Raw genomic sequence first — 25,096 nt, 5'->3', positions numbered from 1 at the left:
GCCATACACACACAATCTCATTCTCTCAGGCAATCTGTGGAATGTCTGTGTCTCTCGGGGTGTAGGCTAAACACCCATTGCTATGGTGATGGAGCCTGGGCTCCATCCAAAAAGACAGAGATGATATATAGAGAGGTTCATCCTTCATGGATGGCCATGAGGGGAAAACAGAAGCCAAATAACACCAGTGCCCAAAGGGCCTCCAGGCCTTTCAATTTGGGGGAAATTGTTGCTTGCGGCTGCCTACGAGGAGATTTGTCACGTCATTGGACAATCCAAAGCCACAGATCACTATTGATTGGAGTGTGCCGGTTCCTATGTGACACCACTCACAGGAGGATGTTGCTGCACATGGTATGTTAGCTCAAGTGTGTGTGTGTGTGAGGGTAAAGACTGGACTTTATTAACCTACATGCTGATGAGGCCTTTTCATTAATGTCAATATTGTCTGATCCCATTCGCTGACACAGATATACAAGCCAGAAGGTGCACTGATGCAGTTTGTGTGATGTGGGTGTATGTGTAGCTTTGTGTTCATTTGCTTGCATGCATGTATGTGTTTGTGCGTCTAAGCAGGTGAGCGTACAATTAGACACATATCTTAGATCACACTTGCAGGATTGTCGGTAGGTATTAGGTTTCCTTAAGTCTCAGGATTACCATCCAGCCTCTTTTATTCCATCCCTCTCTTCAGGGTGAGAGAGGAGCGAGGGACGGGGGAGGAGGAGCGCAGAAGGGGAGGAATATGATTTATCCCTCACGCTACTTGATGAATCTGCTCTGGGTGGCTAAACTATTTATGAGCCTCATAGCTAAATTCCTCCATGCGTCTCTTCCCTTTCTCGCCTCGGAACCCAAATCTAATTCGGCCCCGGCGAAATACACACATACACGTGCATACTCATACGCGTACACATACTTACACAAAGTCACTTGAATTTACACATGCATACGCACGCACTTACACACTTGCACCATGATTAGCATTTGTGCCCGTCTGTACACAAATCCATATTTCATGAGGGGAGAATGCAGAAGTGTTTAGTGTGGCAGGTTTAGCTCTTGTGAAGACCAAAGACCAGCACAGAGACGAGTGGAGATCCTATTATCTTAACATGCCAGGGCTTCTCCTCTGGGTGATTTCCATCTCTCCTTAGGAGATAGAAAAGGAGTTGGAACTGCTTTGTTTACTGAAGAAAGCAAGTCCCCAAAATATTCGAAGTGTGCTCCTTCATCTGTGCACAAAAAAACACTAAATGGCACTTCACACTCTGTGAAATTAAAATCAATGAGTGTGTGGAATATTTATGAGCCCATTGCTTCAAAATTGGGTATTCATTGCTATAAAACTTGCATATCAAAGTTTTTTTGGAGGGTTGTTGGGGGGGGGGGGGGGGGGGGGGGTAAAGGTAGCTAAGCAAGAATACTGGCAACCAGAAATGGAAAACTGAGGACAAGAATTTCAAGTTTGTGTGGTTGATAAATCTTGGAAATGAGTTTTACTTTGGGAACACTAATAATCAAAATATTGAAATGTGGCACATGACACAAATCAGTCATGTGTCCATAAAGTTTCCCTAATAAATTATACACTTTAATAGTAAATGAAGATTAGAGCTTCAACAATTAATTAATAAAAAGAAAATTAATACTATGTTGATGATTAATTGTTTATTTTAACACAAAAATACCAAGAATTCTCCATTTCCAGCTTCTCCAGTTTAAAGATGTTCTGCTTTTACTTGTCATGAATGACAGTGAACCAAATATCTTTGGGTATTGGAGTGTTGGTTTGGCAAGACAGGACATTTTAATACATTTGTTTGAGCTGTGGGAAATTATAACCCACATTTTACTCTAATCCTCTAAGTAGCAATCGAAAAAAATAATCAGATTTACCGATGAAGAAAATATTCATTAGTTGAAACGCTAGTGAAAGTGCCGTAGGAAAGTAGTAGTATGACAGCGTGAAGATATTTTTGAACTGTAAACCACTCTGAGCAGCAGTGGTGTTGTGATACTCCTCCACTCCAACTGTAAGTCAGCTGGAGGTTGACTTAGCAGATTTTCCCACGCCCTTGGCTTTGTAGATAAGTGGCGGCTCTAATGCAGCATGCAGCCAGCACTACAGATCAATGTGTAACAATAATACATACCAAAGAGCTCCGACATCCATTTCATAATCTCCTAATCAGCTCAAAATCAAAAGCATGCTGTGAAAATCTAGTGGAAGTATGGAATACGCTTGTGATCAAGATTATTTTTGCTTATCTTGTAGAAAATAAATTTACAAAGCTGTTTTATTGCAAAAGGAGATCTGAGGTCTGAAGCTCAGTCACATTTGCGCGACCCAGAACTATAATCGTTCAAACAATGGTGGCTGAGCAGTTGGTTCCTGGTTGAACACTTGTTGAACAGTGTTTCTTTGTCCCAGAATGATTATAAATGAGCCTGAATACTGTTACTGAACACTATATTTTCTTGATTTTATTTATCAGGGTGGGTGTGCTGTGGTACAAGAAAAATCCATTCAAATTCCAACAGTAACAATGGTTGCTGCCTTTTCTGGCTACATTTTTGACAGTAAAGCAATGTCAGCAGTGGTCTGTCTGTGTCACATGGTAATTAACCCCATAGTCTACGCAGGGCTTACATACAGATAAACAGCAGTCATATTATTCTAGCTATACTTTGTCATATATAGTACTATAATTTGTTTCCCTGTGCAATTAGGAATCATTAAGGACATTACGGGTGCATTTTATTTTATCTCCAGATGATAAACTATGGCTAAACTATTAATTAACTAGTCAATAATGTGTCTGATCAATTTATTTCTTGTTACAGAAACCATGATAAAAACTACAAAAACACAAAAGTTATAATAAGAATGATGCTTTACACGGATTATAAAGAAATTATTCAACATATTTGGAAAAAAGTTTTCTTGCAGAGTTAGATAAGATTGGTACCACTCTCATATTTGTACGGTGTGTATGTAGCTGTAAAGCTAGCTTAGCTTATAACTGTCAACTAATCATGAAGACTAGAAACAAGGGGAAACATCTAATTTGGTTCTGATCAAAGATTTTAAAAAGCCACCTATGAACACCTTTAAATATTAATTAACATATTGAATTTAGTTTGTTTACTTTCTGGCCATCTCTAGCTTTATTTAATGGACGGACATGACAGTGATATAGATCCTCTCATCTAACTTTTGGAAAGAAAACAAAGTGTTATTTCCCAAAATGCTCTTCCTTAATACTTTGGAAAGATTTTTCAGAAACACTTAAAATGTCATGACTGAAATCGATTTCAAAAAATGGTAGAAGGGACACTAACAGAGATGTGTCAGACCCGCTGAAATTAAAGAAACAGGCAGAGATGGCGGAAAATTACAGAGATACCAAAATGTAATGTGGCCTACTGTGTAATAGAGGGGCAGGGGGCTCGCTGAAGGACAGGACAGAAAATGATAGAGTGAAACAGAAAGGCAGAGAGATATGGAATGGTTGCAGAGTGACTGGATATACAGATAAAAGGGAGTGACTTAGAAGTGGCAGACGGAGAGAAAATGACAGTGCCAGGAGAGGGTGAATGTCTATTCTCTGAGGTGCATTGATCATGTGGAGAGGTCATTACGGCCAGAGGAGACAGACAGACAGACAGATAGATAGATGAACAGACAGGCAGACAAACCAGCCGGTCTTTCTCCTCATTTTGTTTCCCTTATCTGCCTTTCTTTGTGTCTTCATCTGCACTTCAATCTGAACAAGGTTTTCAGGGACACTTGGTAGGTCGTGAGGCATGGGGCTGAATTTCAATCAGTGCTGTTTTAGTTAATACACGAGAACTGGGGCTATAGATGGAGTAAATCATTCAACTAGAATTCAATTTCTACTCCACTCATGCCTTGTTTGTACATAATCCTATCTTGAAGCTGAAAGAATAAAAGCTAAGAAAAAAAAAAACGTGAAGAAAGTGAAGGCTGTCACGGGCAGAGAAGGAGAATGCATTGAGACGGGGAGAGTGAGATAGAGAGGAGAAAATGATGGAATAAGATAGTGTAATAATGATTTGTCGAAGTCCTGAGTTTGAGAAGATGAAAGAGTAGTAAGAGAAGAAGAAAAGGGAAGCGATACAAAAATGAGGAGGGGGGTCGAAATGGGGAGAGCACAGCGAAAACCGTCACATACTGGCAATACTTGCCTTTAAAAACACTACCCTCAAACAATCATCTGATACTAGGAGAGGCTCTCTACTCTTACCTCCTCTTCACTCACTGTTTCCTTTCATCCCACTCCCCTCATCATCACCATCACACCATCTTGATGCTTGCTTGTTTCTCTCTACTCTAATCCCATCTGTGTTTTAATCTTCTCTTTTTCTCTCTCCCAACGGAGCATTTGTTTGTTTGCGTCTCAAATATTCTAAACGAAAGGGTGTTGTTTTATTCGACAGGTCGGGATTGCTCGCAGGCAGGCATGCTGGGTGCGTAAATTGTGTGCGTGTGCGTGAGACACAGCGGTGCATGTCAAAGAGGTAATGAATTCCTCAGCGAAGCAGCGACACACAACAGCTTGCAGATCAATTTTTAATAAGAACTCCGCAGTTCACAAGCAGCGCACAAACTGTGTGTGCATGTGTGTATGTTTGATAAGAGCTCTGCAGTTGGCTTGCAGAGTAATAAACATATTGTAATCAGTGGCTCCTGACCAAAAACCTAATCCCTGTGTCTGAATGTGTGTGTGAATGTGTGAGTTTGTGTTTATTTGCATGTGCACCTACTGGGAAAGGGAGACCAGCTAGCCGCTTCATCTCTTTAATGCAATATGAGTCTAATTTTGCAAAAACAGAACTAGATCATTAAGAAAAAGCTGATGAGTGCATCCCTATGATCATCGAACAGAAAAAGTGACAAGTTTAAATGGGTGAGTCATCTCAGACAATTTGGGAAGTTCACCACTAACTAAGCATAGTTATTGGTCCCTGTGCAGTCTACAGGTTTCACTATTATTAAAAATAATGTTTTGTATTTTCTAAGATATTTAGGGGTCTTTACATCAATATCTGGCACTTTTTATATTACTTTGCACAACAAAAAGTATTTATAGGCAACGTTTCTCTCGTTCCTTCATTAATCTGAATGTATTATCTGCCCTCACCAATTTGTTCCATGAAAAATGTAAAGGGAAACAATGTTAAAATCAGTTTAGTTTTAATGACCAGTTCCTCTGAAAGCAGGCATGGTTGTTGTTAAAACTCTGACAAACATGTACAATGTACTGATGTATGCTACTGATGTCTTGAGGTCATTAGAATGTGTGTGTGTGACTCAAACAGATCTTGAAAGTATTGGAAAAACCATCTACAGCAGACTTTTTTGTGTTTTGTTTTGTTCACAGTATTTTCTTCTTCTTCCTCCTTGTGGATCATGCTGTGTGCATTGTTTTGGCAGACATTACAGCATATCAATTGTGTTTTTAAAAAAGTAAGTGACTGCACTGAAGTAATTATTTATTTGTCTTTATTTTCCATGGGTGTGTCCTGCCAACTTGATATATGAATATTGTATAATGAGGGGCAGCTGTGACTCAGAAGGTAGAGCGGTCGTCCTCCAATTAGAAGATTGGCGGTTTGATTCCCGGCTCCTCCAGTCCACATCGATGTGTCCTTGGGCAAGACACTTAACCCCGTTGAGAATGAGAATGAATGGTTAACTTCCTCCTGATGAGCAGGTTGGCACCCTGCGTGGTAGCTCCTGCCATCAGTGTATGAATGTGTGTGAATGGGTGAATGACATGTAATGTAAAGCGCTTTGAGTGGTTGTAAAGACTAGAAAGGCGCTATATAAGTACAGTCCATTTACCATTTAATATCAGTTTTCCTCTAACCTCAACCGCATTTTTCAATCACATAGTCTTCGTTTTATGCACTGCATTGTGTATGTAAATGTCAAGTGGAGGATACTGGCAGCTCCAAATCAACCACAAATAATCACATCCAGAGTTTCAACCTTCAATTGAGCAGTCGACTGAACATGTCTGCATCTTCTTTTAAACAGTGATTTATAACCACCTCACTGACAGTCTGGAGCAGTGAGCTGTTTAATTGTGTGACAGACATACTGCTGTAATGAGCAAATTAATGCACATGAGATATTGTTAAGTTAAATATCTTTGCTTAGGAAGACGTTGGTGTTTGTAAAACCAGGGCTACAACAACCCAAGCTGTTGTGTATCTATAATAACTTATCAGAGTCACTGTAATGGCCTCCTACTAGAAAGAAGGAGTTAACATTCTGAGCACATCTCTGAGGTGTAAGTATCCGAGCACCGATCAAGCCAGGTGACTGCAGGGGAGGCCATTCATATTCAAGCCTAACATGGCCACTCCGTTCCCATCCATTATTCATGAGTTTTCCTCCTGCCTGCTTCATCGCCTGGCCTGTTGGTCGAGCCTTCTCCACCTCCTACACACCTGAACTCGCTGTGAAAGCGGTTATTCACATACATTAAAGAAAGTGAATATAGGTTAATGCTGGGGGGTGCGGGTGGTGGTGGGGGGGGTGGCGGCAAGGTGTTCAAGGTTATTAAATATGGCGCCCCGATTTGAGGCGTCGACTCATGAATCACCCGAGCAAAGGGAGCAAAACAGGAATGACCCTGATTCATTTGTCCTATTACCTGTCTATCTCTCTCTCCATAGAAACAGCTGTAAAATATTACATTTTACACATACACACTTTTAAACACTGCTCAGTATGAAATAAGTCTTGCTTCTCATTCTTGCAAACACTGACCACAGTTGCCCTCCAATTAGGCCTACACAAGGTACTTGAACAGCTGAGTTACTGTGCGTAACCACTGAAAAACTCTGTTCTAATTCCTCTGATATTTCCATCTTCTGCTCCTGTATGAGAGCAAAACACAAGTGCAAATGAATACTTGCCCTTGAAAAAGCACAATGACAGAGGCAGTGTCCACAAAGTGTTCAGCGCCTTGAAAAGCATCTGAGGACTCGGTACACAGATTGCTTGTCAGCGTACCAGCGTTACCACCACAACCACAGACACTTCATCAAGCAGACAGAAGAACACAGCGAGGCTCCTTCATCATGTCCCAGTGGAGCATGAGGAACACTGATGGTCACTTTATGCAGGCACAGTGCAGTATAAAGCTATCTGAAAAGCACATCACATAAATAAACGCACAGAGGGGCACGCAGATGCGCAGCTAATCACTTAGAGCAGCAAGAATAATTGGCTGACATTGATTTGGCTTATCTGGGCTCCATAAACTCAGCTACAAAGTGTTTTGTGTGGTGTGTGTGTGCGTTAGTTCCCCTGAGTTTTCAGCCTATTTGCATGATTAATCTGTTTGTCATTCAATGGTGAGGCAAAAGGTCAGAACAATGGGAAGATATTTCAATTTCGTTTCACATCAGCTTCTTTAAGTCGCACACATTACACAGAATGGAGTTTATTAAACTAATATGATTGTTACAGTATTTTACTTGAGCCTTGCTTTCATAGTTTTGGCTCTCATTCCTATTGGTAATAATAAGAAGTCACTATGTTGAGAATGCGGCAACATACAGACAGAGCATGAAACGTAGTCACATGATCATAGTTGCAATAAACCTTAAATATCTGAAAATCAAACATGAAATCTGTATCAAATAAACTTCGATACAGCCTGTAATCCAGCGTTATGGTTTGCAATTTCAAATCATTGATATCAGCTTTACTGTTTACTGTTCACTCTCTATCGGCCGTATCAGAGCTGTGTTAAGTTACAGTTGACGCAAAACACAAATTTCCTTCTGCGGTTCATTCACATTAGAAGCATTCAATCAACAAAACACATGGTGGCTTTTACTGTGAGGCACTCTGAGGGAAACTTAACGTAATTGTCACTGAATTAGCACTGACAGCTTGCTCATCATTAATCAAGAATGCCAGCAGGACTGAAATCTTAAGCATTATAATATATTACTATATTTAACACGTCTTCCCATAACCCCCCTTATTAACTATGAGGCTTTTAGTTGTTTTTTTTTTCCGTTCAGAAGTAGAAACATCAGCTACAAAGTGGATCTTACTCTTACCTCTGCAAAGATCTGCATTAGGGACACAGAGATTAACCAATGAAACTATTAACCCCCTTTAAAGTTTCAGGGTTGTGTCACTAGGGCTGGGCCAAAATTTTTGTTATATTAATCGCAATTTTTTTCTGGTGATTTTTAAAAATTGATTCTCATACAAGAATCGATTTTTATTTATTTTATTATTTATTTATGTATTTTATTTTTTTATTTTTTCTAAAGACCAGCTAAATGTAGCAGTTTAGTTTATTGTAAGATGTTGGCGGATGAGAATGTTTTTTGTGAGGGCAGGTGCACAGTTTTAAAAATAAATCTAGTTGTAAATATGACTTATGATGTATTATCAAGTATTTGGTTCAACCTGTTCTTGTTTAAGGAAAGAAAATCACAATAATTGAAATATAAAATCGCAATTCTTGGTAAAAATCGAATCGCAATACTTGTTTAATCAGAATCGCAATTTAAATCGAATCGGGACCCAAAAATCGTTAGAGAATCGAATTGGCACAAAAGCATATCGGCCCAGCCCTATTTGTAACTGTTAAAGCTCAGAGTGTTTCTCACTCTTTAAAAAGTGGGCATTATGGTTAGTTTTTCTGGAACAACACTTGAACTGTGATGAAATTTCACAGTTGTGTGAAAAAAAGTGTCCATAGGTGCAACCTGCAGACTACAGGTGGAAGTTCTGCCACGAAACAAAAGCATGGCAACCAGCTTAAAATGCTGTACTGCAACAAATTTGGGTATGCAAGGTTACACATGCTTTCACTAGAATGAAGAAGTTGCTGCTAAAGGTTCCAACACCTCAAACTTAATGCAACTTCAACATCACCATCCAGCTATACTGCCCAAGTGAAGGTAATATACCAAGTAATAACTCATTACTTTAGTGGTGAGTAACTTGATGAAGCATTGAGTGGGTAAGCAATTAAATACAAATGTGTCACATACAATTAACAAGGTTGCAGTGAGTTAAGAATTGGGTTTTCAGTGGAATGTAAACCAATTGCAACAAAGCAGGGAAAGGAGCATTGCACCATTTATAAATTAACACTTGCCATGACTGTATGCAATCCCCTCCAAAGCTTCAATGCAGCCACCTACAACCTGTTGCTTCCTCCCATGTGTTGAGTGCAAATTGGTATGGTAGGTAGATATCTCAGGCGCAAAAGACTAACTTAACATTAGGTTTATGTCGACGTCTATATCATGGGATCTAATGTATTGCATTCAAGTGATTAACAACACCTGGAGAAGATATGCTCCTAATGTGTTTCTTTAACTTTTACTAAAACAGCACAAGAGTAAAAAAAAATTAAATTTAAACATTTAAAAAAGGCAGGATTTTCTCAGGTCACATATAGAATTTGATTAATTATTAAAATAAGTGATCAGAAATGAATTGAACAAAATTATAAGTAACTAAATAATCTTTTCCCCTGGGGATCAATAAAGTCCATCTTAGTCTTATATTAAAATAATAACACCTAAAAATACTACATTTTACGTATTAGCAATCAACTAAAGCCATTACTGGAATGTCCAATTAAAGTTAATCTTGGTTTGGTCTATTTCTTTTCATTTTTCCTATTCACTTTTAGCCTAAAACTACCTCTTCTGGTAATGCTGCAGTTCAGCCCACTGATGCATAACTGCTGGCTAAGTGTGTGTCTTATGCTCCCTCCTCAAAACAAAATATGCTCATGTGATTTTATGTATCTGTAGTATTGTGAAATAAATTAATGCATGATCATCGTGAAACTGTCATTTTTCCCCAGGCTATAATCATACCATCATAATCTATAATTATTGCTTTGTTTGTCTGCATACAATCTTGTTGCAAAATGCTTAAAACTGCATTTTCTGACCATGTGTATTTAGTAGTATGTCAACAAGTGTACCTGTGTCAAACTCTGCGGTGCTCAGCGTAATCTGCAAAAGCCAATTTCATACTGAGCCATATATTATTTTGCCCTGGAGCAAGAAAATGCTCATAAGGCTTGTGGGAAATGCAGGTCTTCAACACAGGCAAGTGAACTTCTAGTATGAACAGAAATTGACTGTTTGCCTAATGTCAACACCCTGTATTTTAACATTATGTGACAGATTTTATGTACATACATTGAAAAGACAAATACACAAAACACAGAAATGCTAAACATAGATGTGTGGCTTGTGTCCGCTCCAAAAAAATAATGAAGGACATTTTTAGGCGCAGTGTAGTGGGTTGTGGCTGGTGGAGGGAGAGTGGGTTGGTGAAGTGGGTTTGGCAGCAGTTTGTTTATTGAGTTGGCAAAAGAGCAGTGGAGCCTCATGACTTAAACATGAAGTAAGAGTGTAATAAGTGTGTGCGTGAGTCTGTTTCGGCACTTTTCAGCTGAAAAAGGAACCATGCAATAGCCATTACAACAAAACACTGCACCCCTGAGAGATCTATCTATCTCCCTCTCTCTCCCCTTCTGTCTCTAACTGGGTTAGTAGTAGCCTTCACTTTCCTCTATAGCTGTGTTCAAGTGTCAACACAAAGACAACAGATAAACAAACAACACCCCGCATGTTCCATTCACAACCTATAGTAACAACCACTTGTGTAAGTCTATCCATCTCAGTACATTGGTAATAGTACGGAAATTCTACAGGCTATGTCCATCACTGGGCCAGTCCAGCAGAACACCTGCCGTGTCCAACAAAAACAGAACTGCTTTCAGAGAAGCAGTAGGTTGTGTTGGTGTAAGTTTTTGCAGGTACTGTAGCCTAGAGATGCAAAATCACTGCTGTTGGGCCTGGACGTTAATGTCAGGGCTGGATTGGAAAAACATGGGCCCCTTTGTCTTCTGAGAGGGCTACATGGAATCAGGGAAGCCTGATTTGAGTTTTTCCTTTGCCCCCTCAAACAAAAGAAACAAAGGAAAGGGAGCCAAAGGGCTGGTGAACCTCGTGAATTCTTGTCCCTGACATCACGTCCAATTCTGCTGATATTGATGAAGCTTCAAAAAGAACCAGCACAAAAAAGACTGAGCCCTTTACGAGCTTCTTCACCTGAATGCAACTGTAACGGATCCGCCAGACCCTGCTGACTACAGACCAGCCGCTCTCAATTTGTACCTGCAGAAGGAAGACCAGAGGACAACCTACACTCGACGGCCCAAGAACTGTGGACATGCCTGAGTTTCTGTATCGCTCTGGAAAAACCAGCCCCATTAGCCTCGAGGAATCAGGATGCCGTCACAAGGGCCACATTGGATTTCACTAACGGACTTGAGCACCACCATAGCTCGCATCACGCCTCACGTCTCACACCGCATCCTGACATACAGCGAGCGAGCGAACTGGCGACAAAATCTCGTACGGAACTGATTTTATCGCGAGTATACTCCAAACCAATCAAATTATTGAGGGGCTAGCTAGCTTGTAAACAGGAAGCAGTGTGTACATTTCAACCAATAAGAAGTGTTTAGGAGCGGGACACGGCCACGAAATTTCGTCCAGATAGGGAAAGAGTGAACGATTTTTTGAGGGGTGGGCGTCACTGGACAGGGCGATGTCGCTGGCGGCATGTCAGGAAAGGCTGATTGAAAACTTGCATTTTAATCACTTTTCACAGTTATTAATGTGTGTGTAATACTAGTTTAGTATTATTTTGTATTGCTGCTGTTTAACTTGTTGTTTGCTGCTGGACTTTTTACAGGTGCCGCCAGCATAGTTTATATGCTACACTGTTTCTGTTATCGCGCCAGGGATCCGTTTTAATGCCACCGTGAAAGAAAAGTAAGTCGCTTTGTCGATCAACAGTCACGTGTGCTGATGTGAGTCGGGTGTGTTTGGGAACTAAGCTCTGTTTCTAAGGTTATGAGGTACAGAAATATGCACCTGTATATGTGAATGGCTAATGCAATGTGTTGCCAAATAATGTTTCATAGCAATGCAACAAAGAGTGAGTCAGATAAGACTTTTTTTAACCAGGTTACTTTCCCATTATAGGTAAAGGCAGTAGGAAAGAGGACCCAATTGCAGATACACTCAGGCAGAGCAGCTAGTAGTAAAGGGATTTCACAGACAAAAAATCTGTTAACAGGATTACAGTTACAGGCAAGTGGTGGGCAAGCAGTGCAGACCAACAAATGTGACACGGCAGAGGCAGGAAGGCTGGTCACAGACAGGCAGCGGATCATACAGGTTAGGGGATTCAAAATTCAAGCAAGTATGGCATGAACACAACAGCATGGAGGCAACACTGAAGATCTGGGACGAGACATTCTGTAGTTGTAAAGGGGGACAAAAGAGAGCCAGAGCAGCTGTCACAATGACACTGACCTTGGCCAAACCTTCTATGTTGAGACTCATGCTGTGCCAACACAGTGTTCACATTGAAATGAATGTGAAATTACGAATGTCAGTCTGAGCACAGCCATACTATAAGTGAAATCATGCACAGCAACAGAGCAGTTGATTTATTGGGTGACACGATGAGTTTTTGACAGCAACAATATGTCAAAGACTTCTGGGAGCTGTAATTAAATGGTAACAAAATAACTATTAAAAAGACGTGCTGCAATTGCACTAGCAAGTAGAACTATAGTCAAGCTCTGAGATATTGTTATCCTCTGCATTCTGCTTAGCAGTGGTGAATTTACAGCTCACAGCAACTTAATACAATATAGTCTCTGGCTAGTGTCAGCAACATTTTTTGCTGACTATCACCTGCTATTAGCACACACTAGCTTGGAGAGCTAACTTTGCTTATTTACTATATTATGTGAACACTGCTTCACATAATAAATTACATAAAAATGTAAATAAACTTCTATGGGTCAAACTGTTGTTGATTGTTTTTTAAACCTAGATTGTGAAGGAATCATGCCCTGAATATCTGCAGTACAGGCAAGCATCATGATCATAAGCCTCTATTATAACCACCCTGCTTTCTTGCCCACCCCTCACCCACAGTTAAGTAGCCTGACAACGACATAGCGTGAGTGTTATAATTACACTGCCCTGCTAGTTGCAGTGAGTGCCTAAAGACAGCAGGTTAAGAGCCCTCAGTGGGACTACTCAACATACACATGTGGTTAGGTAGATTAGTTGTTGCCCGCAATGAATGTGCATGGAGAAGTATGGACATATATAAGGTTTTACATGCACAAACATCCATATTCTGTCATCCCTTACACAGCCAGTTAACACAAACCCTGAGGCAATCAGCTATAGGTTAGATTGTTGATTCAACTGAACCAACAATAAGTAAATTAGTAATGGCAGCAAGCACAGTAAAGCAAATTTATGATTTGCACTTCTGATCTAATTTCTTTGCGGTATGTGTTGACTTATTATGGTGTATTAAAAGGACAGACCAGGACGGTCTGAGAGCGAGGACATATGCTCAAACACTGAATCACAGACATGCACACATATGTATAGACATTTTTTACTTTGCAATTTGTGTTATGACAGCTTCACTGTAGATGGTCATGACCTGAAATAACCATGTTTTTTACAGCCACCTGCACACAAGCATACACACACCATCATTTGTCACCAATTAATCTGTGACCATGAGTTGACTCTTTGCATCATGGGAATCCCTAGCTCTACACTGAAAAGGCAACATGAATCTGTCTTAAAGGACACACACTACACTGTACACATTGTCATCATTCTCTGTTGCAGTGCTGAACCACTCCCAGACTACAACACAACTCAAACTCACAACTCATTTTCTATGTAGGGAGCCATTTGCAAAATCTTCAATCCTATATGTGCATTTCTAATGCAGCCACATTGAAGATAAGAGCTGAATAGCTTAGCAGGACCTTTGCCTCTGCTGCCTTCATCTTGGTAAAATTGTCATTTAATGTGACAGGTGACATTTTCCACCATGTACATCCTGCCTCTTGTTGAGGATTCAAATGCGTGATAATAGGGCATATCTGAACACCATTTACTTCCACTCAGAAACATATCAGATGCGGACATCTTTTCAGTGTCTTGGTGAATTGTGTGTATTTGTATGTAAAAAGCAGGGTTTAATCGAAGGTAGGGTGATGATGCAAAAGGGTTTCACACAGGTTTCAATAAGGTAATCAAAGAAAAGAATAATTGCTCTCTGTTGGAAACGAGACCAGAGCACTCATGGAGAACATCTGCTACCTCAAAAAAAGAAAGCAAAGATGAAAAAAAAACAATAAAAACACAGGAGGTTAAAACTTTTTCCTGCAAGGATTTTTGAAGCAAATACAGCAACGTCTTATTTTTAAGTGCTAACATTAAGGCAAACAAACCAATTAGAATCTGGATATGCAAATATATGAATTTCCATTATAGCTGAATTACTTTCTTTGCCACTGTAATCTGCAAAGCTTTCAGTCTGATTTCTTTTAATGAAATGAGTTGCCTTTCTAAATCACACCTAATGTTAGCTGTCATTGAAAAATGTCTGTGTGTGTTTTTCAGGATCTCACTCATTTCATGTTGTCCTGTAAACACTGAACCATGTACAAGTGCACAATGGCTTGTAAAGGCACTTGACAAGCTAGAGCAGACACCCGTTGAAAAGAAGGTCTCGTGGCCCCTCTGTTCACATTAACACATGGGTCACCTCTGGCACACACACAATCACATACACTCCTAATTAATGTAACAAGAGGTAGGAAGGGGAAGGGGACAGCACAAGAGAGTGACAACATGAGAGAGCGAGGCGAGAGAGAGCAAATTTGAGAGCAAAAGAGAGTAAGGTTAGGAAGGTCTGGCTGTACAACCAAGACACCCTCATTACCACATAATCTCTGAAAGGAAGTGAAAAGCGAAAGACAGCTAAGGAATGAGAGACGGAGAGTTGCAAGAGATTCAATTTGCATTGACTAGGTGTCAGTGGAGCTCAAGGCTAGTTGTTTAAACCGGCATCTGGGGTTTGGAAGCAGAAGAGAAGAGAAAGGGAATGGGGGGAGAAACAGGAGGCTGAGGCAAGATTAGCAGTGAGAGGGGCAGAACAAGGATAGACGGACATAAGTAGAGAGAAAGAGGGCAAAAGGTCTAGAAAACAGCGGCCATTAGCAGGCAGAACACAAGCCACAAGAAAGACACACTCACACACACAATCTCTGTGCTTCTCAGTAGGCTAAGCACATAGTCTTGATAGTGCATCGTAATTAATATTTCATAGGCTGTCTCCTGCAGGTGAGGGGAAATGAAGACAAGATGGAGAGATGTGTTGAGGAAAAGATAAAAGTAAAGAAAGAGAGACAAATAAGCAGAGAATTTTTTATGTGTGCACATATAAATTTGTATGTAGTCACTTTTACCGGATATACCTGTACGTGCCTGTGTGTGCATGCATACTTATACATGTACATCTGAATAATCTGCAGATTAAACAGGTGATCCATTAGCCTGGGTATACCCATGCTCTCTTTTCCAGCGACATTCGACTTCGCTCAGAAAGTTAGCATGGCCATCAAGACAAAATCTTCGCTGAGATAGGTAACCAATCACAGAATGGGGAGGCGGGCTCAAGACGATGACGACCGTAGAGCGACATCCAGCATGGCGGCCACGGAGGTGCAGCAACCGTTCGAAACAGCAGTAGATTGTGTGATAAATACATTGGAAGGCAAGTTCACTTTGAAAATAGAACAAAAACTTGCGCTACATGATTTTTCCTTCATAAAAAAGATGTGTTTGTACTGCTCCCTACAGGCTCTGAATACACCATTGTCTATCGTTGATATGATTGGCTGTAAGTTTGTCCAGTATCGTACAGAAGCATTTGATCGACATTCGTTGATCCCGTCTTAAATACGAGGAAATGAATGGACGGTCTGGCATTAGCCAGGCTAGTGATCCATCCTTAAAGGCTCTCAAATTTTTTATGAAGACGATTTATGCCAAATCTGTTAAATTAAGCCAAATAAAAAGTTAAACCTGTTACTGTCTCTTTGGGTTAAATCATCTACAGCATGAAGACCATGAAAAATGTTCAAAAATGTATTGATATTCAGAGCAAATTGCTTTATAATGAGAACAGGAGCATGGCATTTTTCTACCTAGTTCATTCTGCAACATGTTTAGCCCTGGGTGTTTTGTGCCAGTCAGTCATCCAAGTGAAAAGAGCAGTGTAAATAAGCGTATAATGAAAAACAAGTTGGCCATGCAGCCACACAAGGGCCTGGCCATTCCACCGGTGACACCGCTATGTTTCCAGCCCTTTGTTTTAAGCATATTGTCTGTTGCAGTGTCCCCAGCGACCACTTCCCTCCAGCAGCATTCATGAAAGATTGACACGGTAGAAACTGGCTGACTGGCACGGGGTCTCTGGAGCCACTTAGATCAATGGGTGTCCTTTGAGCGTTCCTCCATTTCGGAAGGCACAAGGACCAGAGAAGGAGGGGGAAACCAGATTACCATAGCATTAATAAAACAAACTGTAATCTGAAACAAGAGCCAAAACAAAAGGCTGCATCCGTGTTTTCCCCAAGGAAGAGTCTGTGCGTCTGCAAGCACACAGTCGTTGTGCATCACATAGACACAAGCGCACCCAGACACACAATCACAGAAAAACAGACACACACACATGCATAGTGGAATCCACCCATGCTTGTAATGGTATTGTTCCTCAGAAAGGTTCATTCATCCCAGTTCAGCATGATGTGATGGACGGAGGGAGAGTGGCGGCAGAAAGAGGTGAAAAAGAAATGAAGGAATGGGGGGAGAGGGGGGGTGGGGGGGTGCCGGAAGGAAAATCCAGGTAGAGGCATCTGAAAATCACAATCTGAGAGCGAAGTAAGTACATGAATACAAAAGGTGGAAAGGTGGTACATATACTGTGTGAGAGATGCTAAAGAAGGAGGAAACCAATACAGCGACAGCAATAAATACACAAAATGAGACAATGGAAAGACATAAATCGAGGCACATGGCCCGAAGCAAAGCTAGCAGCACAAAGAAAAGTGCAAATAGGACAGAACTGTTGACATTTTCATAGCTGGTTTACACCTGCAGCACAGCAGGGTGGGATCAGGAGGAATGCATTATCAGCATGTCATTTATCAACCATGGGCAATCAAATCAGAGTCAAATGCTCCTCTATATTTAAATAAATTTTAAGTGATGTTGTAGTGACAGATTAATGAAAATACAGCTGTGTGGATTCTAACAAGGACTCTCTAACTAAACCTCATAATCTTTGTACAAATCCTCAAGTACTTTATGATCTCCACAGGCAGGCCTCTCTTCTCTGATTTTTTTTTTTAGTTCTCTGGTGTAACTGCTAGAGAGGGTGACTCACAACATAGTGATTCTCTGCCTGTAATCTCAAAAACTCCTTTTCCCATTGGGATTTAATGTAGTACTGGGAACTGATAACTCTGGTTTAGCAAAGAGAGGTACATCAGTGGTTAAAAGTCAGGGTATTCTGAATATGACATGGTTCTCCGTTGTCTATTAGCTGTTACATGGATCCTGCTAACAACACTTCATCCACCTGACCACCTGATGAGGTACCTCTTGTAACTCCACCATATTTTCTAAATAGACAAAAAAGCCCATCAGTGTTTATGGACTGTATATCAGATTACATCATTTGAAGACAACAGATGATTAATTATGCTTTGATAAATGTTAATTACAATGCCCAACATATTAGCAATGTCAAACAAATCTTTGATTCATGATGTTGTCAAAATACTGCTTTACTCAATAAAGCTAGCAAAAAAATATGAGTGCACTTTGTGTGGTGCTGTGTTAACTTGGTCCAGGCAGGCATGCAGTGCAAGGGTCAAATCTTGATTACAACTGACAAAAAATTGCACTGAGCACCTGGCATACCCTCTACAGCATCTCTCATCCAAATTCAGTGTAAAGCAATCTAATCATCAAAATATGAACAGGAACACAGATAAAGACAAGCACTGCTTTGCCTCAGATTACTTTGCACACACAAAACTGTGCCTTTCACTAAACAACAGTACAAGGCTTTGGTCCACATACACAGACAGAGACCTTGTGTGGTCCAGGGCTTCCACTGTAAGCAGAAGGAAAATCAGTGCATCTTTATTGTGATTCAGGACTATTGTTGTGCTTTCGTGTTTTCTGGGTTCTCTGCTGTGAACGGAGCTTATGGCCCAGCTTTATCAAGATAACACTTCTTTCTGCCCTGAATGTTATACATCACCAAACGGAGTCACATAAACATACTAGCGAATATGGCCCTGTTAATATTCAGCCAATCATTCCAAACACAAACCAGTGGTTTCATGGCATTTACTTAACTAACTTGGCTGGTATTTACTCCTACCACATAGGGGACTGGAGGAAGGCAAGGCAGATGGTGCATCTAATTGTCTGAGCTGGATTCCATTTCTTAGCCGTGTCTGACTTAATTTTTATTTAAGAATCGCACATGTAACAGCGGTAAGTGGGTTTTCCAGTGGAATAGGCATGTGACAGAAATGAAAAGCTATTCCAAAGACACCCTAAAAACATGTAAATTATAGAAAGCTGGAGCCACTGTGTAGCCACCATCCATGTCTTTGTCTACTGCTTTATAATGGAAATGATGTGCAAATGGGTTTCTGCGAAGCCAATACAACCAAATGGTCCCCAAACAATCACCGTCACTCTTCCAATCTTTCTCTCTATTTCTGCTTTTTTTTTTTTCACTCTGTTCGTGTCCGTGGATGAGGAGCGTGTCCAACAGACTCTGGATACAGACACATCTCAGTATGGCATAGCAACCTCTTAGGAGGTATAAACAAGTAGAAAACTGGCTTTTCTTTGCATTGTCAGCCACAGAGAAAAAGGGGGAACAATAAAAGAGGAAAGACGATGAGGAAAAACGGCGGAGAAATGGGTTGGTCAGGGTGGCGATGGCAAGAGGGAATGAGGGGGGGGGGGGGCAGAACACTTGGAACGAGGGGGTAAATTAATTTAGCCGAGAGTGGGCTGTCAGAAGTGGTGGTAATAGCAAAAGGTGAGATGATGATAGCCTTGATGTGGGTGTGCTTACTATGGGCTGCCAAGGCATGCTCCTGTGCACACATGTATGAGCACATGTAAACACACACACACATACAAACACAGGCAAATTGTCTTTGGGTTGATGCATATGAATATTATAAAAAAGGCTACTCACAAACTCACCCAGACTAACTTTCACAAGCACATGAATGTCTTTGCTGTATCAGTTCTCACAGATAAGTGAGCCCTTTGCTGCGATGCCTTTTTGAAAATTGGATTTTCTACCATTTCCCTTATTTCACAGATGTTGCATCTAGTGGCAAGGAGGAGCAACATTAAAGACAGATCCAGCAGATAGCATGCTAACTCTTCCTATTGCTATGGGGCTCACAAAGCCACAATGGGAGGCTACCTGTGTGTGATGTATTATGATTGAGGATGAGGAAGGATAAGATAGCGAAATACAGGCTTACAGAGGCAAAGATAGCAAGACTGAAAACAATGAGGACTGAATGCATTTATGAATTATTTTAATACAACAGTATGTGTTGTTTTTTTCTGCCTCTCATTCTCCTCCTGTAGGTTTTCAAGCACATCCATAAAAGCACAAACATCTGTAGAGAACACCTCTCTCACTCTTTCACTCTCTCTTCCCGCCAGGTTTCCACTCTTTTTTACAGGATCCGGTGAGTGAGGGATGGCAAGTCAAGAGATGGTATCTAGTTTTCCAGATCATTAGTACACGGTATGGTGTGGTGTAATGTTGCGTCTCTAATGCCCACAGCCAGTCATGTTCACTAATGATGTTGAATCACCACCACAGGGTGCCTGCTACTTACTCTGGTGATGGTGGTGTCAGTGGTGGTGATGTTTGTCATGGACACATTTAAGGAGAAACACTTAGATGGTAATTATTGCACTGGCACAGTGACGCCATTGAGAGGTTACACCAGCCACAGAGAGCTCACTGTCACCCAGCACTCTATAAACACCACGTTTATCTCAGATCTGGCTGTCTAGTTTCTCTCTTTTATGAATGTTTTTGGTTTTAGAGGGTTTAAATGTTCTTTTTCTTCTGCTGTTCTATCTCAGAGTCCTTTAACCCTCTCGCCTTTCTTTTATCTTTACCTGTCTTTGCTCACTGAAGCTTAACAAGTTCACTATTACCTTGTCTGCCCCTCTCTGTGTATCTTTTCACCTGTCTCTGTCTTCTTTGCTTCTCATGTTATTTTCTGCTATGTCTAACCGTCTTCAGCAGTTCAGGTGCTCCCACGTTCCCTGACTCATATCATTAATTTCTTTGTCTATCAACTTCCATTTATTTTCCGTTTGTCTCTGTCTCTCGCTCTCTCTCTCTTCTTGTCATCTGGTTTCAGGCCATTATCATCCCTGGTTCCAGTCTCCATGTCGTTCCATTTTTTATTCCTCTTTTACGAGGAACCATTTCTAAGGATGGAGAGCCAAAGAGGAACTCAGGCGACTTTGAAGCGACAATGGTCTGGGTGCTGAAAGCAATCTATATTCCAAAATGCTGCTGTTCAAAGTCGGACTTTCATGCTAGCTGAATAGAGGGCACCTTTTAACTCGGCGCCAGTAAAGCTGTCATAAAGTTTTTACTTAAATCTCCCATTCCCTTTTTAGCAGACAGAAAAATTGGATATTAGGCTTTGAAGAAGTCTTTTTTGACACGGTGAAAGGCATTTCAAGGGTTAACTTTTACAAAATCCAGCAACTTCTACTATTAACAAGAACACTGCACATTACAACATACAGGGCGGTGACTTTATATGATTGAAATATTTAAGACCTTAAGGTAAGGGGACATGGAGAGAAATAAAAAAAATCTGCAGTTTTCACATTGATTTCTTTTAAGAGCCATTTCCCAATAACTTGCTTCATGTTTTTAATGGAGAAACATACTTTTATTGTTAGAGGTTATTGTCTCCAGTAAAATAGGTTAGGCTTCCTTTCAGCCTCTTTGAGTCTTTATTAGTTTTTAAAAGTGGCAATTACCCTTTAAAGGTCAAACAGCCAATCAGGCCACTTCCCTTCACTGGCACTTTTTAACGACCTTGCTGTGGCACACATTAATGATCTAGGTATCTCTGGAATCCCTGTGAGAGATACTTAATGCTGCATTTACATTCATGCATTGCACTGTCCACCCTGTGCAGCACTGGTTGCCCATTTCTCTAATAACACGAATACTGGTTAACTAAAGCAGAGGATTATCCTTCCTTTATGTGTGCGCTCTAAATTTCAATGCAACTTTCTTGAGTGTGAAGTAAGAGAATTACGACAATGAGTGGGTTGTAAACTTTCAAAATGAGCTTGCTACGTGAATAAACAATACATGTATAGTAATTAAACAACTGAGCAGGACAATTCATAATTCATAATGTGATACTGATGTGAATTAAAAAATTAACAGAAAAACTAGACAACACAGTGTTCAGTCTTGCTGCTGTTCCCAAAGGTCTCTCTTGCACTCCTGAAAGAACAAAAGCCTTACGACACTCCTCGTCTTGCACAGCACCAGTTCTCACTCACACTGTAATCACAGTCAGAGGAAGGGATAGGTACACACCGTCTCCCACACACGCACACACAGGTCCCACACACAAATTAATGCACATGCAATAGACTGGAGAAAACGCACACACGAGAGGGGCATTACACATATGCAGTGAAGAAAACACAAGAGCACACACACCCCCACACTCACGCCAATCACTAGGTTTGTCAAATGCAAGGAATGACAGCACTGTAATCAGCAGGTAATAATGGGACCCCCATAGTGAGGAGAGGAGAGGAGAGCAGAGGAAAGGAGAGGAGGAGACAGGAGAAGAGAGGAAAGGGAATGAGCTGTCACAAGGCCCTTCAACGCAGCATAGGGGGGCTGAATCTGAAATGAATTGCAGAGTTTCAATGAGAGCCTGTCGACACCAGGTGCCTGCTGAATGCCACCCCCACCTCACCCCACCTCACACACACAAACACACACATACTTTCGCCTCATCTCACTTTGCACTCACTCACACCACCTGGCCCATGCCATCTAAGCACAGTGGGGTCTCTCCCTCTCTATTTCTCTCTTCTTAAGGATGAGGTAGATTTTCAGTTCATCAGGCTCTTTTTCACTTACATGTGATAAGGATCTGTCTACACTGAAATCATACCCTGATTGGAATGAGGGCCCATGCTGAGCACACTCACAGACCAATATAGATATGCAAAGGCATCGTCTACAATTATGGGCAGGAAATGTGGTAATCATAAAATCAGAGGCGAAATGCTGCAGCTGCCTCACTGCATACACTCACATACTCACATGAACAAACACTAAATTCAAATGTTAACTGTAGAATTCATCAACATATTCACAATATTAACTACGTATTTAACCTCATTTCTAACTGTGACTCTCTGTTTAAATAACTCCATTAATGTTATTTGGTCATAAATATCAAATCAGATCTCAACCAAATTTAATCAATTTTTGGTTAGACAGTTTTAATAGGTTCAACAAAAGGTATCTATTATTTACAATCATCTGTGTATAAACTGTTCATTATTAAAACTGGATTTCTGTGGGACGACTCTGTATCTGTGTAAGTGCATCTGCATACATTTGATTTTGTGTACGTGCGTGTGTGTGTGTGGTATGGGGGGGGGGCTGTGAAATTGATTGTGGTTGGACAGGAGGCAGGCAGGCAGGCGTGTGGTGGTGCCCAAGGGGCAGGACAGTGCTGAGTGAGCAATACTTCACCTCCAATGGAGACAGACACACACACACACACACACACACACACACACACACACACACACACACACACACACACACACACACACACACACACACTCACATAAACATCCAAACTTTGTCACACACACTGACCATTAAGATTTAGTGTAGTCATCCAGCCCATTGATCTGAGGCAGGAATAGAGACAACAGGAGAAGAGAGAGAGACAGAGAGGGGGCCTGAGAGAAAAATAGAAAGACGCAGAGACAGATAGAGAAGTGTTGACATAAAGATTAACCTTGAAGCTTCAGTGTAAATGTGAGAGGGTGAAGTCATCTCAGGCTTTGTGGGACACATCTCTGTTTGTATCTCCAGCTCAGACATGGGGAAAATATTTAACATCCAGCCTAGATGATAATTAATACCACCATTCTGAGGTTTGACCACTCTCTGTCCGGAATTGTGTTTACTTTGAACCATAAAAATGATTCGACAAAGCTGTACCACCCTTAATGTGCATAAACACACCAAATTCATTGGATAAGGTAACCGAAGAAGTGAAATTACAGTTTCTACTGCCAATTAACCCTTTTGGGAACAAAAGAGACAACACGAGATAACAGATAATCTCTATTCCCGACAATATAAAGTATTGAGATCAAACTTCCTCTGGACAGAGATAGTGGATGTATGTTTACTGCACCAAACTTTTTTTTTTTAATAAAAAAATGGCGCTTACATTTTCCTTACGCGCTAAAGCTGAGTGGTTACTGCGAAATCATTCCCCCCTCTGTCTATCCCTGTTACCTGTTGGCCTCTATGCCATCTTTCCAATAAAGGCAAAACATTTTTTAAAAGTTTTTCATTTTTGTCTTTCATATGTCCTTATAACAAGAACATATGCATTCATAGCCTAGTCTAGCCTGTGATTGTCAGAAATGATAAGCCTATCTCCTGCTTAAAGTACTTTATCCATCTTTAACTATGTAAACAAGTAGCCAGGCCAGTGTGGTCCACATTATCTTGAGCCAAGGAGGAGGATAAGGCTAAGGAGCCCCTTAGCAATCTAGCAGGAATGGGTCCTCATACAGAAGCTGAAGAACCCCTACCTTCCATTGCATTGGCACTTTAAGCCTGTTTTTTGGTGTACAGCCAGCTAGCACTACTACCCCAGACTGGGGCTGGGCTTTGGATGAACCAGTCAGTTGAGTGTTTTGTTCACTAAAGTTCATTCTTCTTTTCCCTCAACATGCTTTGGCATTAATGACTTCTTACAGAGGTTTCACTATAAATTTGATGATTCCATGTCTAAAGCCAAACTCTTTATACCTATTATGAATGGGCACACCTCAGGGTGGGAGTGAAAGTCCGGTCATCATTGCTTCCTTCTGGTTGCATCATCCTACCTCCAGACTCTCCCTGAGTTTTTTTGCACGTCTTTGTACAAATGAGGACATGAGCACAGACTTTTGGACAGTCTCTCTTCAAATAAATCATGGCACTGGACTCCAACCCAAAAAGTGATGGAGATAGTTGTATGAAGGATAGAAAAAGAGTGTTAACGAGAAATTCAAACTCTGCATACTTTCTCACCACTACAACCATGGTTATTGGATTGTGAATTATGAAGGTTACACATACTCAAAGTGACACTGCCTCCCAATCTAATTGGTGTTGTCTAATTGCAAGATCTCAAAACTCAGTAAAGCACCAACTGTCCTTATAGGAGGCATCTAAAATACAGGTTTGCGTAGGACATTGTAGGACATTTAAAAAATATTTAGGGAGCAACTTTTGCCCCAATGGGCATTTACAAATTTGGGGGCACTTTTAAAAAATAGTATTAAGTGCGTTAAGTTATTGTTCTTAATGTGAAATGAGCCCAAATTAAAATACATTCAATAATCACAACCTTGTGTAACCAACAACCACCTCAGTAAACACACCACACAAAATTAAACACAATTGTTACAGTAACTTGAAGTACTGTCAAAAGAGCCAAAACAGGTGTAGTGTTCTTCTTCTTTATTGATGCAGTTCTGGTTGAAATTCTTTAAGCATGCTTTATTTCATCTCCAAATTTTGCCCTGATGGTGTTTTGAGCATGGATGAAACAACATTATTGACTCAACTGTACATAATTTTGGACTAAAAAGCTAATTTCACTTGGTGCATTGAGGTCAGTAATCTTTGCCTACGGCACTGATCCCTCCATCAGTCGGCAAGACCTACATGTTGGTAGTAACATTAACGTTATTCACCTACGTGTTAACACTAATGTTCGCTAACGTG

Source organism: Scomber japonicus, chromosome 12, assembly GCF_027409825.1.
Source record: "Scomber japonicus isolate fScoJap1 chromosome 12, fScoJap1.pri, whole genome shotgun sequence".
NCBI classification, from domain to species: domain Eukaryota; kingdom Metazoa; phylum Chordata; class Actinopteri; order Scombriformes; family Scombridae; genus Scomber; species Scomber japonicus.
The sequence above is the reverse complement of the archived record's forward strand: the minus strand, read 5'-3'. Positions refer to the sequence as shown.